Source organism: Ammodytes marinus, assembly GCF_949987685.1.
Source record: "Ammodytes marinus genome assembly, chromosome: 15".
Lineage (NCBI taxonomy): Eukaryota > Metazoa > Chordata > Actinopteri > Uranoscopiformes > Ammodytidae > Ammodytes > Ammodytes marinus.
In genome coordinates, this window is record NC_137219.1 from 11,197,562 (window position 1) to 11,215,807 (window position 18,246).

General features: G+C 42.4%; 1 protein-coding gene across 1 annotated transcript in view; it reads right to left on the reverse strand.

Annotated features, from left to right (window-relative positions):
• luzp1 (leucine zipper protein 1) overlaps positions 1-15,702 on the reverse strand; it is a 46,263-nt gene extending 30,561 nt beyond the window's left edge. The window contains exons 1-2 of the mRNA XM_080042368.1: positions 15,388-15,702; positions 435-503 (exon numbers count right to left, since the gene is read on the reverse strand). The gene's annotated coding sequence lies outside the window, so the exon portion shown is untranslated. The remainder of the gene's footprint in view (positions 1-434; positions 504-15,387) is intronic.
• Between the last annotated feature and the right edge of the window lie 2,544 nt (positions 15,703-18,246).

Consider the following 18,246-nt stretch of genomic DNA (forward strand, 5'->3'; position numbering starts at 1 on the left):
ACCCAAACTGTCATTATAACTTTTGCATTTTTGTGCATGGATTAAACCAACAAGACACAACATGTAAGCTGTACAGGTGCTGCTGGGTGTATTTTTGAACTTTGGTAAACAGTGGTCCGGCTGTTTCCACCTGTTTCCAGTTTTTGACCTAATCACTTCCCGTCTCCTCCTCCATATCTATCACACCTTCATGAGCGTGTCATCAGCCTTCTTATATCACTCTCTTTAATTATTCCTTTGAGAGACATAAAATACAATTGAGCAAAGAAAATAGACTTTATTGCATTTGTCCAAACCCTGCATTGGGGTGGAACTTCAAAAGTGTCTTATTAGTGGATTTAAGACAATTTCAAGGTCCTACGTTTAAATAAAGTTTGATGGATTTTGCAGACAGGAGTAACAGAAGAGACATTAACTAAAGCACAAGAACTTACATTTGAGATGAGATGAGATGCATCCTGTTGTCTGTCACATGTTAAGCTTTTCTTCCCAAAGTCTCCATCCTGTAGTTAAAAAACACAAGCAGGACATAAGGTTAGCAAAGGTGGAATCACTGATCACCATAATATCAAGACACACACATACACACACGTACACACACAAACACACGTACACACACAAACATTCATGCCATCTTTCAGCATTGTTGTGTTTGGCAGTTGGCAAGGCCCCGAGCCTGCGGGCTGGGCTGACAATGCAGTCACTGTGGGGGAGATGGTTCGCAGTCAAGCAAACCGGGGCTAAGAATGAGCTAACTGCTCAGATATGGGACGCGTTTCGGGGGCTTTGCAATAGACTCATGCATGAGCAGACAAGCAGTGGTTGGCCACGACAACAGAAGGCCCTATTCAGTTTCTCTGGGGAGGCACTGGTACACACACAAACACACACGCACCATTATCATAATCATCATCATCATCCTAGCAGCTCTCATCTGCTTCAAAACATGTGCATGGCTACACACACACACACACACACACACACACACACGACACACACACACACACACACACACACACACACACACACACACACACACACACACACACACACACACGACACACAGACAACAGCCCAGACGTAGAGCATTCCACTACAGTAGCATACCATATGTTTGGTTAAGCACAGAGAATCTAGATTTAAGACCAGAGTCTGGACTGAATTTAAAAGGATGAGAGAGGGAAGTAGAGGGGAGGAGGAGAAATGAAAGAAGGGGGTGGGGATGGGTTGCTGAAGGAGAAAAGGGAACATTCCTGTTAACTGTAAGCAGCAATAGGACACGTCTCTGGTACAGGAAACATACAGCACACATTCAAATAAAACCACCATGTTGGTTGTTTATGCCAACATAGGCGAGGAGTCCCAAGAGGTGCTCCGAATAATGTGAAGGAACAACTGAGCCAATTCAATCTGCTGATAACGACTGTGAGACATATAAAAGCTCCACCTTTACAGTGGGACTTTGACTGCCACAAGGAAATGGAAAGAAAGATTATGGGGAAAAAAACTGGCATCAAAGCATCATGTAGGATACATTTTCATTACCAGTTATTCTCCAGTCCTGAATATTTCATTTGCTTCATAGTTTGGTCTATAAAATGTGAGGCAACTCTGTAAAATGCAGCTATACCATGTCACATATCCATGCATCAACAACAAGCTAATAACATTGGTTACACTGCTCGTCAGTTTTGCATGTTTATGGCTTCCTTGGGTCATATTGATTGTTTTGTCCAACCAACAGCCTTAAACCAAAACCCAAAGATCCTTAATTTTCCACCACAAAAGGACTACAGAAAGAGAAGATCTTCACTTTTGAGGAGCAGGAGGAGCAGGAGGAACAAACAGACTTTGAGACTCACTAACCTAACTGACAAAGCAGAGACAAGTGATGTGCTCAAAGACACTTTGGATCATGGGAGTAGCTACTGATGGACAGAACGAGTCAGTCTTTTAGTAGCATCTGCCACTCTCAACTGTCACCACTTGTGTTTTGTTCCCACGCATCCTTTTCTTTGCAGGAAGCAGCTCCCCACTCGGCTCCATCATGTTCAATTCATGAAGGCAGTGGCATGACACCGGCCCACAGCATTTTGCTGAATCACATGACATTCTCACGCTATACAACAACACATCCACACAGCACTAAACCAAATGTTTAACGCTGCTGCGTGCATATTCAATATGCTATTTTACGAGTCCGATTGGACACATTCTTCGCAATCCAGGACACGCCAAATGACCAGGGACCACATGTTTGTATGTATCCATGTGTGTGTATGTGTGTTGTGGGGTGGGTGAGGAGGGGTCGAAGCTATTCATTCAGACCGTAACCAACCAAAACTGAAAACAGCCGTCTCCTTCTCATCCTTTGCTCCCACTCGTTTCCCCTCACGCACACAGCAGCATGTCAGGTTGGGGAACATTCATTACGTTACTCAGCAGAATGAATTCAGGCACTTCTTCCAGGGTCTCTATTGGTCATTTCCAGCACTCTGTATCCACTTTAGAAACATACATGTTTCATGAAAATAAGGCTTATTATGTATACACTCATTGAAATCATTATATTATCACATTATTCTATATTCTATTATTCTAAAAAAGAGTTATTGTCCAGTCATTTGCATCCTCTCTGATGGATTGTCGGATGGTAAGAAACTTTCTTTGAGTTTCTAGCATTGCGTTCTACATAAACATTTAATCGCATCATTTTTATCTTAATCACACAATGTAAGGCTGTTGATAAGTTATCAGTGCAGGCTTCCGAGCACTTAGGCTTAGTTTTTTCAAACACATTCAGAATTTGTGACACACACACGTGTAACACGCATGTGTATGCAGTGCAGAGTCCCATTTGGCACAGTGTTTTGCAGAAAATTCTTTGGCCATAACCTTACAATGAACCTTACTTGAATTGCAAACCTTTTAATATATTGCTTCACTCTAACAGAAGTCAACCCTCAACAAAAGTTCCAGGAGAAGAAAGCTCTGTATTGTGTCTATTAGGTCTGGATGCTTATGTTTCACAGCAAAATGGAGAGAGAAAAAAAAGTGTCAATGGAAAAAAGTGAAAAAAGACAGAGAAACCATGTTGAGTAAAACAGGAGAGGAAACCAGGCAGAATGAAAGAAGGGGGAAGAAAGAGCTCATGTTCAATTTCCTCCACTGGAGAACATTTCAAGGCCTGAAACGCCATCCTGGGTTCCACTGGCCAGGCGGGCCTAGTTAGCATGGGAGTCCATTTCCTGTGTGTGATTAGCAGAAGGGACATTGTTTGTGTGTGTGTGTGTGTGTGTGTGTGTGTGTGTGTGTGTGTGTGTGTGTGTGTGTGTGTGTGTGTGTGTGTGTGTGTGTGTGTGTGTGTGTGCGCGCACACTGAGGGTTGCAGTTCAGAGAGGTCTGGGGTTGTTTTGTCTGCTCGGAGAGGAAAGGAATGCCCAAATCAAACATAGTGAACAGGATGCCTAGTGAGAGAGAGAGAGAGAGAGAGAGAGAGAGAGAGAGAGAGAGAGAGAGAGTGCGAGACTGAGAGAGAAGGACAAGGTAAAAGAGACAGAGAGATGCAGAAACACTGAAGAGAACGATGGGGAGTTCGTCGACTGCCACGGAAAACTGCAAACCGCATTCCTCCTGCTGCCATTTGCATTCCAGCTGAGAGGCAAGGTGGAGTGAGAGTTTGGTCTGTGAAATGACGAGCTGTCAGATGAAAAAAAACATCCGCCGCCTCTTTAACTTTGCCGTGAACCTGCAGAACCTGTCTCAATATCTAATGACTTAGAGCGATCCAGCCCTCCCTGTTCCACAAACAACAGCAGAGGCGTACGTACACACACACTCTACAACTGCTGACTGCACGATGAGTCTTCATTTATACAACAACAGTAATGTGACAGCTTGCAATACCTTAGGACACCTTGGTTGTCTTGTCATCATATCAAAGTTCAAAGGAACCTCCTTGCAGGTAAATGTGACTAGTTCTCAATGCCAAAGCCACTATTTAGTATACTGGCTAGACTTAGATAGGCCTTTAGACGTTTGTATTAATTTGACAATAACTTTATAATTTAGACGATTGTTTAAAAATATCAGAAAGTATTGGAAAGGCAGTTACAACTCTTATGAAGCCAAAGGTGATGTCTCTAGATCTTTAATTTTCTTGAATGGGTAGGGCTTAATTGGGGTGGGCAGTGAGAGTGAGACTCATGACCCTGGTATTTTTTAAATCCGAAGCTACGGCCCTGCACAATATTCACCATAAAAGACCAAGGGAAAAAAAGGGGTATAGTGTGCTGCTCTCATTTCCCGGCAGTTTCAAAGTTCAGCTCAGAAACACTTCCTTATGTTGTTTGTGCACAAGCTGGACCCTGCCCAGGAACGAGCCATTCCTCGACTGGCAGAGCAGAATTGATAGCCCGCCATTGTTTCCTTTTAAGGTCAATTGTGTCTCAAATGCTTGGCATGGCCGGGAGTCCAGATGCAGCTGGCTGGCAGGAGAGATAAAACACTAATTTAACTGCATTCTTCCGTGCGGTCCACACCTAGAGAGAGAGAGAGAGAGAGAGAGAGAGAGAGAGAGAGAGAGAGAGAGAGAGAGAGAGAGAGAGAGAGAGAGAGAGAGAGAGAGAGAGAGAGAGAGAGAGAGAGAGAGAGAGAGAGAGAGAGAGAGAGAGAGAAAAAGACATGGAATAGGACAGAGAGAGAGGGGGTTCAGAAGCAAAAAAATGTATGACCAGAGGGTGAAAACAAGGAGGTAGAGAACTACAGCAGGGTTTTGTCCAAGTGGGTGGGCGAGAGTCTCTCTTTGCCCCGGGCATCTCTGAGCTGTACTGTACCCTTGTTTGCCCAGGCAGTCATAACACAACACTGTATGTGGTACGCCGGTTTGCCAAAGCCACAAATGAGGGTATATACAAATGTTCATATAAATAAAACCTATACTTCTCACAGGGGTGAGAAACCATCCCAGGGCCTCAAGTTCACAATCAAATCCCTCAGCTAAATCCGTATGTTTCAAATGCAAATGTTTAAATATTCTGACGAAGAGTGAAAGAGGGGAGGACAGGACAGAGTAATGGGGGGGGGGGGACGGTGGACGGCCAGCCCGGCTTAGTTTCACAAATAAACCCAGACGCTTGGGAGAAAGAGAGGGAGTTGGCTGAAGGTTGAATCATAAAATATGCCTGGTATTTCACAATATTCCACGGTGCACAAATGAGCCACTCAGGGACTCTGGTTATGGGATTCCTGTGAGGCTCCTGTGTCAGACTGCATCCGCATGCACACAAGTATATTATGCCCACCACACACACAAACACACAACAGCCAGACATTCAACGCTAGCAAAAAGTGATTTTCTGTGATGAATGCAGTGCACACTGACCAAGAAAAATAGTGCAAGATAAAGCATAAAGAAATAGGTATGTATTGAACTTGTATACTGTAAAAAAACAACTATATCATGGTTAAATAAAGCGGCTTTTGATACCGTTTTTTTTTTACCTTTACAGGTATATCCCATTGAGACCGAAGACTTTCATACACCGATAGCAGGCTAACTATCGACATTCACACGAGGCAAGGTTGGTGAAGTGTCTTGCCCAAGGACACAACAACTGTGACACAGGTGGCAGGGCGGGGATCGAACCTCCAACCCTTTGATCACCGGCCGACCTGCTCTACCAACTGAGCCACAGTCGCCCCGTTATCCAAATGTTGGTTGACTTTTACTGACGCACAGAGAGAGGAGAAGAAAAGCATTGCAGGGCAGATGAAGGGACCACCAGAGGCGAACCAATGACTCCCTCACAGTCCGAGTTGCTGTATGCGTGTGTTTCTCTGCTTTGCTCTAAGCTAATGGGACAATCCAGAGTTTATGTCGTCAGTGTCTGTGATACAATGTGTTTAGATGTATAAAAGAGATGTTCTAGTGAGCATTTCAAGCTTCAAGGCAAAATACTGAGACGATTAGACAATTCATTGATGGAAATAAAACAAAAAATTGGATGTTTACAATTGTGTCTTGTTCTGCTTTTTGGGTTTGCACTGCTGGTCAGACAAATAAGAATTTGTCCCAGTGGACTTTAAGAAACTTTTAGGTGAATGTTTGAACCGTTTTTCTATGTATAATAAACCAAACTATTAGGACACCGATTCATTGAGAAAAATTGCTGCAGGTTATATCCATTCTCTCCTGATTTCTGCGTGTCTATATATACCATTAGTCGTCCAACAATGGTGAAAAAAAGGTCTATAACGCCAAGGTTCTTCTTTTTCTTCTAGTACTACTCTAAAGCTAAAAGACACTTGAACATGAAAGGGTTTCAATCATGTCCCAGAGCCTATTTTTATGGCCTCACCATAGTTTCGCATTGTGCTGCTTCACTTCCCCTGGTCGGGACAGCTAGCACGACAAGGGGCTCCAAAAGCAAGGTTGTTGGCATGGAGGGGAAAACCAGCCAACCCAGCCCTCGAGTGCCCTTTACAAAAGACAGCAGTGCAGAGATCTATTCCAAAATAAAAACCAAAGCCGAGAAGAGAGGGGAAAAAAGGGTACAGGGGAGGGGAAAAGAGGGGCTGAAAATAGCCTCGCAGTCGGGGTCTGCATGCATCAGCACCACCATGATGAAAGCTACTAAAACCAGACTTGCTAATACATGGATGGATGGATTCACAGAAAGAGGGATGTCTGTGGGAAAGTAGAAAAAGATCTCACCCGTTTAGTTTTCAATGCGGGTAGGTGAAAACAAGAGCCAAACAGAAAATAAGGGGTCTTTCAGGTAAAGGTAAAATACATCAAATGAGCTGTGAAAATGCATTAGATTTACCAAACTATTGTAGAAGGGTCTAAGTAAAAAAGTTAAAAAATAAAAAGTTAAGTCGGAATTTGAGACTCAGAGACTAAAACAGCCAAAGTCGAGAGTAACAGAAGAAGAGGGGGGGGGGGGGTTAGTGAGCAATCGGCAGGTCGCCATGGCGCCCAAGCATTCCTCTCTCTGAGAACATGTATATTTTCTGATCACAAGAAAAATAATCTGCAGCAGGAATTTTATTTTGAGAGCCGCCCTGTAGATCCAAAGGATTAGAACAGGTCAGACAGGAGTGTGTGAGAGTGCAGTTGATGTGTGTGTGTGTGTGTGTGTGTGTGTGTGTGTGTGATATATCCCTCATACAGTCAAGCTGGAAGTACATGAGCAAAGTCTGGCTCAGCATCACCAGACAGATCATTTGCAAAAAAGGACGCCCGTGAGAGCATTGGAACTCAGAAGTCAAGAAGCTAGGCTGACATGAACAAACATCCACCCTCACGCTCACTGCTTCACTGTACATAAACAAATTTAATTTACAACCACTTTTGTCACAGGTATCACAAGTCCAGAGTCCTTCTTTCTTTTCCATTTTGATATCCTAATAGATTGCTCTAATATCAGTTTAGTTTAGTGTTCACGATCACTATTTCCAAGACTTTCCTAAAACAAATAGGAAATGTTGAAAAGGAAGAAAAAGAAGAAGAAACATAGAAGATTTGGCGGTTTAGAAAATACATCTGTACACACCATACTCCAACTGGGCCCCCCACACAGACTCAAGACCTCGCCATGAACCCGAACTCTGCGGAAAACACTGGACGCGTACCTCCACAGTGAATTCCTGCCAACCACTGTCACGTCAGTGAGTGGCCGTACAGCTGCAAATAACAGGCTAAAAAAAATCATAAATTCTAGTGGAGAGACGCAAAAACTATAGAGCCACAAAGGAAAAAGTTGAAAGAGACAATATTACAGCCCTCGGCGCATAAACACATCTTAAATTGTAGCGATGGTACCCAATACATACAAACCCTGCTGCTGGGTGAAGGACTTTGGTTCAACATGTATCTTTTAATAGATATTATAAAAGGTCATAGACTTGGTTTGTTTACACATCTGTGTGTCAGTGTTTAAGTGACATCAGATTTTTGTATCTCTTTACCACTTGTGTTACTGACTTCTTTAGCTTTAGCTCCTTGTTTAGAAGCCTTCACCATCTTCCAGCTCCTGCATCACAAGACTGATAGGAAGTAGAGTGTGATGTTCACCTCTCTCCTCCTCTCCTTGAACATTGTCCGTCAGTGGCTGCTAGGGCCAGATCGCTAGGAAGAAGAATGCATCTTGAACCAGACTGGAATGGCTCCTGAAATATGCCAAATATGCCCCTCAGCCCCCTCCTTTTCCTGAGGACGTAGGCCTGCTAGCCCACCATCCTTTCCCTTCTAGTCCTAGCCCCCCCCCCCTCAGGATTCCTGCGCTGTACGCACGCATACCTTTAATCACAGATGACCCACTCACATAGAAAACGTTACGGACATTAATAACACAAGTTTCCACCCAGCTGACCCAGACATGCCTTTTAAGGGTAAGCGGTTCGGATTTCTCTTTTCATTAACTTCCAAAAATACTCCTGGACCAGGCGGGGAGAAGGGGGGAGTGACAGGAAAAGTTGGTGAGTGGGTGGGGGGGTTACCTTTTTAGTGAGGCGAAACGAGAAGGAGCGAGACAAGATAACAATTGGAAGGAGAGTGGAAATATTGGACTTTTGGAGGAGGAGACCACCTAAAAAAAAGTGTGACTGAGGAATTTACAAGAAATGTCAGCTCTCTCCCCTGTTAAAACGTCTCTGTCCCTTTCTCCCCTCCCTCTCCCTCTCCCTCTTTGCCTCGCCTCCTACATGCTTTTGAAGTCTGTTTCCTTTGCACTTCTTTACCCTTTTCTTCCCGGAATCGACGAGGTAGACATTTTTGAGGAGCCTGTACAGTGTAGGAAACAAAACAGGCACACGGGGAACCTTCTGTAGAACAACTTATCAGAGACCGAAATGTCCAACACTAAACCGGTTGGAATATATAAAAAAATAAATCACAAATCCAATGAGAAACTAATCCAATTAAACTAGTGTTTCAGGTCAACCTAAAAGCATGTAAAACACCAACACAGTAGCAAAGTGACCCACATTATTAGTGGACTTGGTCCAAACTCCAGCCATGTGGGGGCAGATGGCCTGGCCTATTAAACATTAGAAGAGTTATCATCCGCAGCTATCAGGTTATATCTACTGCCTCACAAACACATTATTGGCATTCAAATGTTTTTGCTAAACAAACTGACACTCAGCAAGGAGGGCAGGGGGTGTGAGGGGAGGATAGCAGCTTAAAAGAAAGACAGAAAGTCACGATTCACAATGAACATTTAAAAAAATGTAAATTAAATATTGTTATTCTTTGCAAAGGCAGACACAGTTTTGAGACTTTAAAAGATGACCCACATGAGAAACCTTTAGGGGAAAGTCTGAAGACTAAACCAACTCCTTCACGGTTTTCTTGAAATTAAGATCAGATTGTGGAAGTGGAAGCAGTAGCAAAGGTGGGAAATATCAAAAATACAAAAATCACAAATTAAAAGTACCACATATAATTATATATATATATATATATATAATATACATTCTGGTATAGCGTCAAGGGATTGGGCACTAACTACATCTCTCCCTCTGCTCCCTTGTGATAAGGAAATGGTGAATATAGCTGGGAAGCCAAAATGAAGACCAGATGATGTTTTTTTTTCTTTTTCTCTTGAGTTACCAGCTTCAGAACCATCACATGGTCAACATCGGGGAAACTGATGGGGGGCTGCAGAGGAGCTATAGATGTTCAGAAATAAAAAACTTAAATCCTGAAATGTGGAGCTAAAAGGTTATTTGGATTTGGAAGTCTGGTGCAGTTCTGCAATTCAACCAATGGATTATTCCTGAGGAGCAGTGACAGAGTAGCATTGAAGTCACCTGTATCAAGCCAGTACACTACAGAGTGTGTTCAGTTTATAATATGTCATGAAAAACAATAAAAGGCAATTGTTCAAGATTCTCCTAATGCTCCAACTTTGGATTTTAACTGCCATGTTTTGAGCAAAGGTGTTTTAACTTCTCCATCCATGTCCCGTCATTTACAGAGCCAAAAGTAAATGTATCAACTAGAAGGTCATATGTGCTGTTATGCTATCTTCACAGCCTGGTTGAATTCCAGCTACATATGTAGAGCGAATGTATTTACAAACATAAGTGAGTTATAGCTCTCCTGAACTGGGAGGATTTCTTCATGATGACAAAAGGCAAGGCAATGTCCGTCTTCCAAAGAATTGCCAAGCTGACTGGCTATCCGGTTTGTAGTACATACTGTAAAAGAATACAAGGAAATGGAAATGTGTCAATCCTGACTAGCCAGCAGAACTCAGGGAAAACAGGTCTGAGTAAAGTTTCAGTAAATGCTTTCAAAAGTCCTGTGTTTTTTTTCTCAGACTTGGTGACTCACTGGTGTCAAGCCTTTCTTGGCACAGCTTTGATACAAGCCAAATATATGAACCTCAGATTTTGGCTCTGATCAAAAGTTTGTGCTAAGTGTACAAAGTTGGTCATTTTAGAACAGCCATTTTGCCCTACAAGAAAAGTTCAACTTCATAACCACCTATTAATCTAACAGGTTTGATAAACATCCGGCAACTCAATCAAGTCTTTATCAGGTCAGTGACACGTTTACACAATCTTGCTGAAAATTGTGCCAAAAATAAAACAATACCAGATACTTTCTACGGCTAGTAGAGGCTTACATCAAAGTAAAACTGAAAGTATAACATTGTGTAATTTCTATGTGTTACCTCTTGTCCGTGTCCTGTCAGGTTGGCCGATAAGACATTTATAAGCCATAATAAATATCACCTTTATTTGTCGGGCACTTTATTCTCCAGATTTGGCAAAAACAGACCTACTGTATCTGCCATAATGTAATATGTTTCTAAAGGACTTTTGAGACTTAATGCATGCAACTAACTGCTGTTCTGTACTGTTCACAAGATCACGTGCACCCTTCGTTGGAGCAGTTCACAGTCTCCTGCAGCACAGCAGAGCGGTGAGGCCTCAAAGTTGACCACAGGACAGAAAAGCCCACCAGAACAGTTGGTAATGAGGAGGCCGTTAGGCACGCTTTGGAGAACTAACGAGGAGGGTTCATTCACAAACACAAACACACAAACGAACGCAGAAGTTGCATGAAGCGAATCCATTCTTGCTTTGACATGAAATAATTAAAGAGTGAGAGCAGCAGCACATATCTGAGCACTATGTGTTGGTGGTGTAGGACGTGTTAATGAGAGCCTGAGCTGAGGCGTGTGAACACTTGGAGATGACATGTACTTCAGGCTACTACTCTGCTGAGTGATTGACACCCTCAGCCTCGAGTATCCGCTGACAGATCGACACGGCTGGGAACGGCCCCGGGCAAAAGGGCTTCGGCACGTAGACATGCATGCGCACACACAACACATACACACTGAACGAACTGATAAAAACACACCGCCAGGTTGTAGTAGTTTGAACTCCAGCTGAAATCACAGAGCCCAGCCCTGCCACCGGCCCACCACTGATAAAGAAAGCTGTCAGGGAGGGCAAGCAGGAATAGAGGGGGAAAAGAGCGGGAGAGACGAGGAAGAAGGGAAAAGGAATGTGTATGTATGTGGAGGAAAGAGACAAAAAGGGGAGGAGAAAAATATTTAGGTCTGGAACTCATGTTAAACACATAGTGCTGCAACTAAATACTAACTTCTAATGTCTTATAATGGTTTAGTGTGTATAAGTGTTAACATCCCATCAAATCTGACTATTTTTGTTTGATTAATTCATAATTCATTTTCTGTTGATTTGGGCAACAACAGTCCAGAGATTAGCAACACAAAAGGGCCCAAATAAGCAGACATACACATGTGTACACACAGCACACAAACAGTTGACATACAATCTCCTAACTCCAGGTCGGTAGCAGAAGTTTAGAAGTATTACAAAACGTTTGAATACCTAATTTGAATTGTGAAAATGTCCATCATGATTTCCTTGAATGTAAGAAGGGTGACGTCCTCAAATTGTTTGTACCGTACCACAAAAAGTCCAAAGGTCCAAGACATTTTCGTATTCTTGCTTGAAAAACGCTGTTGACATAGTTGAAAGTTAATTTTCTGGTGATTGACTAATCCTATCAGCTCTTTTAAGCTCCAGACAGACACATTCTCCTGAGATACAGTTCATACATACACAGTCACATTCAGTGTGTCTTTATGGCATTAAGCCATCCTCCTGCTAACAGACAGACAGCCACTCCAGCTGGCCTGCGTATTGTCAACAGCAGCCTCTGTCCCGGATACTGAGCCCGTTATTGCATTATGACAAAGCACGCACACGCATACACACGCTCACACAAGGGACACATACTCACAGGCTTTGTGTGGGCTTTAATACGAGCCTTTTCAGAGACCATGACTCTTCCGTGCTATTTCAAGGAGGCCAGTCTCCCACTAATAATAACCAACACCATCCGGTCCAAGTGCTATCCGAGCTGATCCATTACAGCTTATTAGGATCTATAGGTTAGACTGCAATCTACAACATTGGCAGTTGTTATTTATGACATGGTTAGGTACCAGTTATAGGATCTTAAGTTTTAATATTTTATTATCTTTCCACTTGTTTTTCTCTTCTTTTGGATTCTTATAATAATAATTATTATTCCGTACAATTTCTCAATATGCGTTTCCATGCAACCCAGCACAACAAAGTCCATTCTTATTTGCTTGCACTTGCAACACATGACGTCCATGAACTGTAATTCCACACTGATTCGACGGTACCGCACTATCACCAGGGGCTCTGTGCATAAACCTTGATGTGCGGAGTGGCAGTAATACGACCACAGACGGGTTGGGTTTTGACATTCCCAGCGGTTTGATTCTCCCAGGCAGAAAACCTCAATATTTTAATTCAATCCCCAGGCCAGTCATTTGGCCACTTGCGTAATCCCCAGGTCCAGTGCTTAGTCTGATAATTACCCTTATTGGACACCCATAATGATTAGTTTTTGGTTTCACCCAAAGCAGTGCAGGCAGTTTCATAGGGCATTCGCGGCGTTCTGCGGAGTGGAAAACCAATCATGCGGGGCATAGCGTGGGTCATAAAAAAAAGGAGAGGGGTATGATTATTATACTCTGCATGGCAGGCGACAACTCCTGGAGAGGACGTGGTGCTAAACTCTCTCCTTGTGTAACTTTCACTTGTTGGCATTGAGATCACTTTGTGGATCACAAGACAAGTGATGTTGGCACTCCTCCTGTGTCCACATTAACAGCCATCATTGGAGCACTGAGCAATCATGTTTGGCTACTGGGGTGACAGACAAAAGAGGGCATCCGCTGCATGGGTATTATCCCACTGAAACCAAATCGAACTGGGAGCATAATTTCCCACAACTGTAAATGCATGGATCAAGTATCGGTAGTCAGGGGAAATCTTGACATCTCACTTTGCTGCAACTCTCATTTAATTTTTTCTTTTTCGCATTTTCCCACCATTTCCAACCTGACAGCATAAAGTGCCGACATTCCCGCCACAAAAAAATAAATAAAAACTAAAATATTCCATACGAAACCCTTTTTGTTCATCTTCAATGACAATATTCCATGCAAGTCGTGCCCGGGTAGAGTCAAGGGAGGAAAGTGGGTTCACAGCAGCACAAACTGGTGGCTCAGCTGGTATAATCTACAGCTGGCAGAGAGGGCAAGCCTTACTGGAAAGTCATCAGTGATTCTTTTTCTTTTTTTTCTGTCTCCTTCATGTCTGAAACAGGTCAAGGCAGGTCCCCCCACATCTCCTTCCCTCCCCGTGCTGCACTTTACGAGCCCCACCTGGCAGATTAGTATTCCGCCACTACAACTATAGCCTTTTTCTGCTGTTCACGCACACACACACACACACACACACACACACACACACACACACACACACACACTCCTCTATTACTGTTTGGGGTGAGGCTGCACAGGGCCACTCACTGTTCAGGCTTTGCCACCTGAGTTTCATACACACATTCCACATCATGTAAGAGAAAACAGAAAAACACACACATACTCAAACATGTCAGGCCACACTGCTTTTTTGCTTTAACCAAGATCCCATGGTAGTCTATGGCGGAAACGGCTAATTTGTCTAAGGTGTGTGTACCGTGTCACAAAATATTAAAAGTTAAGTAAACAGAGAGTAGCAATAAATCCTCACATTGAAACGCCAGAACCAGAGAATATTGACATATCAGTAACAGTATTTTCTGTCTTTCAATCACTCAGTTCCAGTACTAGTTTTCAAACTAACTTCTGGAATTAGAACCACAGCTAATTTAGCTCTATTTCTTTCTTTTTTTTAAAGTTACCTTAAGGTCATCCACCATTCTGAAAACATGTGCACAACACAACTCATTTATGATCAGGGGTTCAGAATGTCTTCCAGCTGCTGTCAAAATTGCTCAATTAACAGAGAACTCATTCAGCAGAGTACAGACCCAAAAACACTATAAAACCCCTTTCAGTAGGTTGTGTGTCCTCTAGTCTATTCCTGGGTGAGCGCAATGTCCTTCTGGAGGCTTCTGTGCGCAGTTGTGATTTTATAGTGCCCACAGTGTGACAAAAGGCTAACCCCAAAATATATTTAGGCCACTCATTATACTATAACACAATATGTCACATTTACCACATAGCCTATGCAGCCATCCCCTTTCTTTGGAAATACAGACCTATGTAAACAGCTGTCACGCTCTATATCCTGAAGGTCCCAAACTGTGCATTTCTCAGTCTGATACTAATGTGACCAAACACTGAATGTCAAAAAACTGAAACAGTTAGACTTCATTCAGAAAAAATACCCTAAACTTCCTTGCGACCAATGAAACAGTGGAGCGAATTGCGGATTGTTATACCAAGTTACAATAACTCAACACAATATCTTTACCGGTTGCCCAAACATGGACTACATGGATGTCAGGAGCATGTACAGGTAGCAAACGCTTGGCTACATTTCCTACTGTGTTCACCAGACCCCATGCTCTGACCGTAGACCCACTGTACCTATACGGCTTGTTTTTGCAGTAGCCTAGATATGAAACAGCCTGACGTAAAGTGCGTAGACAAGCGAAAGGCAACCATGTAAGAATTGTGCCCGCCAAATAGGCCTACGTGATACATTGTAACAAAAAATTACAAACAGCGACGTGTTAAATAAAATACGATGTGAATGCGCCACTACAGTTTAACCTCCTGGTTTTTCGCCGCAGTCCTGGATGCTTCAAATAATTTTGTCTCAAAACGAGCAGAGGAGGAGGAGGGCTGAAAAACTTGCCGCAGTTGAGACTTCTGCAGTCCCGACTCCGACTGACTGGCTGGGTCCAACTCAGGAAACCGCTGTCTGAACCCCATCAAACACAGTGTTCCCATGTTCCCTGTTCGGACTTAAATAACACACAGAGAAACACAAAGACTCAAACTTTACCTTAGCTGAGCCGCTGCCGGGCCAGAAAGACAAAACGGGACGGTAAATCCAAAACTCCGCACGGGGTTTCACTTCACTTCACGCGGACGGTTGACGCTGCTGCTGCTGCCGATACCGCGAGGAAGAAGTCCATCCACATATTCTGGGATACAACCGGAGAGTTGGAAACTACAAGGAGTAGGTAGGCGGTAGGCTGGTTGGTGAGGAGGGGGGCTGGACTGCGTTTTTGGTTTCCCCCTCTCCCTAAATCACTTTCGTCGGTCCTTTTCCTCTCGGATATTCCCCTCCCTGGCCCGCTCTGAGATCAAACCATCACATTCCTCCGCGTCCTTAACAATGAAAAAAAAAAAAAAGTGGGTTTTCCTATTCGGCTGCCGGAGGACCCACCCCTCGGGATGACTCTGCCCGGTCTGACCGCAAAGAGAACGCCCTTCCCGGCTGCAAGGTCCCGCCTCTCCCCCACATAACATACGCAAGTATGGTGAGGAGGAATAAATCCAGAGGTTGAGTGGATAGTCCGAGAATTTTACTTAGGCCTATATATAAAAGATAAATAAAAAAATCACAATGTCACTAGGCTATAGGATAGGCTACACTTGAGCTGATATGCCTACACCACCATTGGTTTCCTTAGCAATATTATTATAACACTATTTTAGCCCTATCTGGAATAGTTGGATTTGATTGATTGATTCAATTTATTTCAGACATATACAAATTACAAAACAAAATGAAAAGCATGAAAATACAAAAAAAAAAATGTTCAAATGATTTCACAAAAAAAAAAAAAAATTAGCCTACTATTTAGATTAGAAACTGAGTTGAAGCTTTTAAGAATAAAGTCTCTCTTGCAATATACAAATGTAGGCCTATAAAATGAAGAGCCAAAAGTTGCCTATATCATAAAGTTATGTCAGGCCTACAGCTGTAACAATATTACATGGAGCAAAATGGTTGAAACATACTGATAAGATAACTCTAACTGTATTGACCATTAACACAGATGTATAATAAAACCCCTAATGTATTAAAAATATGTTTTTGTTTGTCTGCTTTTAAGCACTAAATGTCCCATCAATATTCAGGAACTACACACCAACTGCATTGACACTCCCACGCTACCACCACCACCAAAAAAAAGAGATGATTATTGAAATACCACAATTAAAGTAATGCAACTTTATGGTGTCTGAATGAGAAATGCCTGTGGCATTGCTGTGTCAAATGTTCTGTGTCGAATTTATGGACAAGAGATCTCCAAGTTTTTATTTTAACAAGAAGTCACCTAAAATGTAAGCAACTGGGACACTGGCAGATGACAGCAATTCATCCTAAAACAAATTCAGGTTCTCTGGATGTGGTAAACGTAGCTTGATATGGACTTATTGTTATACAAAACCTATAATAAAAAATCCTTGTAACTTTGCTAGTGGGTGAACAAAGAAAAGTTTATTTAAAGCATTGGAATTCAACATATGTGTTTCTGATGTTAACTTTTATAATAAGGAATCAATGTTATAACAATTATTTTGTTATTGTTCTCATTTCTATGGTGTATTTATTTGTTAGTTAATTGTAATGACTTGAAAATTAAATATGAACTACTATGCCACCGCTTGATGATTATCTGACCTCACTTTAGAAACATTTGTTCAATGCTCATACGTAGAAATGGTAATAATACAGTAACTTCATCGTATCTGACTTTTCGTCTTTGTGAAGCTACGGTATGATGTTGGAGAGTCAGCTCAGTTCAAACCCAGCGCAGCTAAGACAGTGTGACCTTCAAGACTGACACATGGATCAATCTGTGCAGTCACTTGGATCAACCTCTCTTTCTATCACTGCACCTGGTTATGAAATACTCCCCCCTCTGGTTGTAACCAACTGGGGTCACTGAGGGTTCTGACTTCAATGTAACGATTGTCACAGAAAAGTATGCAGCACGATTATGGTGTTGCAGAGATGTCACGGCATCCTAGTCGATGATGCCTCCGGGGCATTAACTGTGGTGGTTTGATATACGCACTCAGAAACTTTGATTTCTTCCATCCAAAAAGTATTTATTTACGAACAAAAAGGTTTCCAAAAATTTGCAAAAAAGGGTTTCAAAATAACAAATAAATGCTAGACTAAACGAAAAGCTTAAATTGCTGGTAAACAAACATTGAAATCAGAGTGGTCAAAATTATGTGTAACCACAGCTTCTACTCCAGGTTGTGACTTGGCTGGACTCACCGGCTGCCATTCTACCATGCAATTAACAGGTGGCCCAAAACCACGCCCCCTGCCATCTAGTAATTCAATTACCCCAAATAAACAGTCAACAATTAATACGCTGATTTAACTTAAGGAATGGCTGTAACATTCCGGCCCCTAATTATTGCCAAGCAACTAATTACAAATTCAAAAAGGGAAAAATATACAGCCATAACAAAATCTACTGACATCAGTTACATCATGCATTTTTTCTTTCCTTTTTTTTTTAAACTTTGTCTTTTTAAAGTGTCTCTTTATCAGTTCATAAGCCATTAAAAAAGGCAAAAATAGGGTCTTCTTTCTTCAAAAAGGCAAAAAAGGGAAGGTGGTGTATGCAAGGGTGTCAAAAGGTCAAAAAATGGGAAAAGTTCGGATGCAAGGGTCAAAATTCAAAAAGGGGATAAGGTGTAATGCAAAGGAATATGTGCATTATGAAAAATGTAGTGTCTGCAAGAACCTTTGGGTGTATCCGTCAGTGTAAGTGTCGATATTTAAGCTGCAGCCCCCTCCAAAAGAAGGCACAGCTTGGTGATGGGTCGTTCCAGCTCCGTGGTTTGAGTCTTCAGCCGGACACGACGAACGAATCCCTTGGAGTCGGTC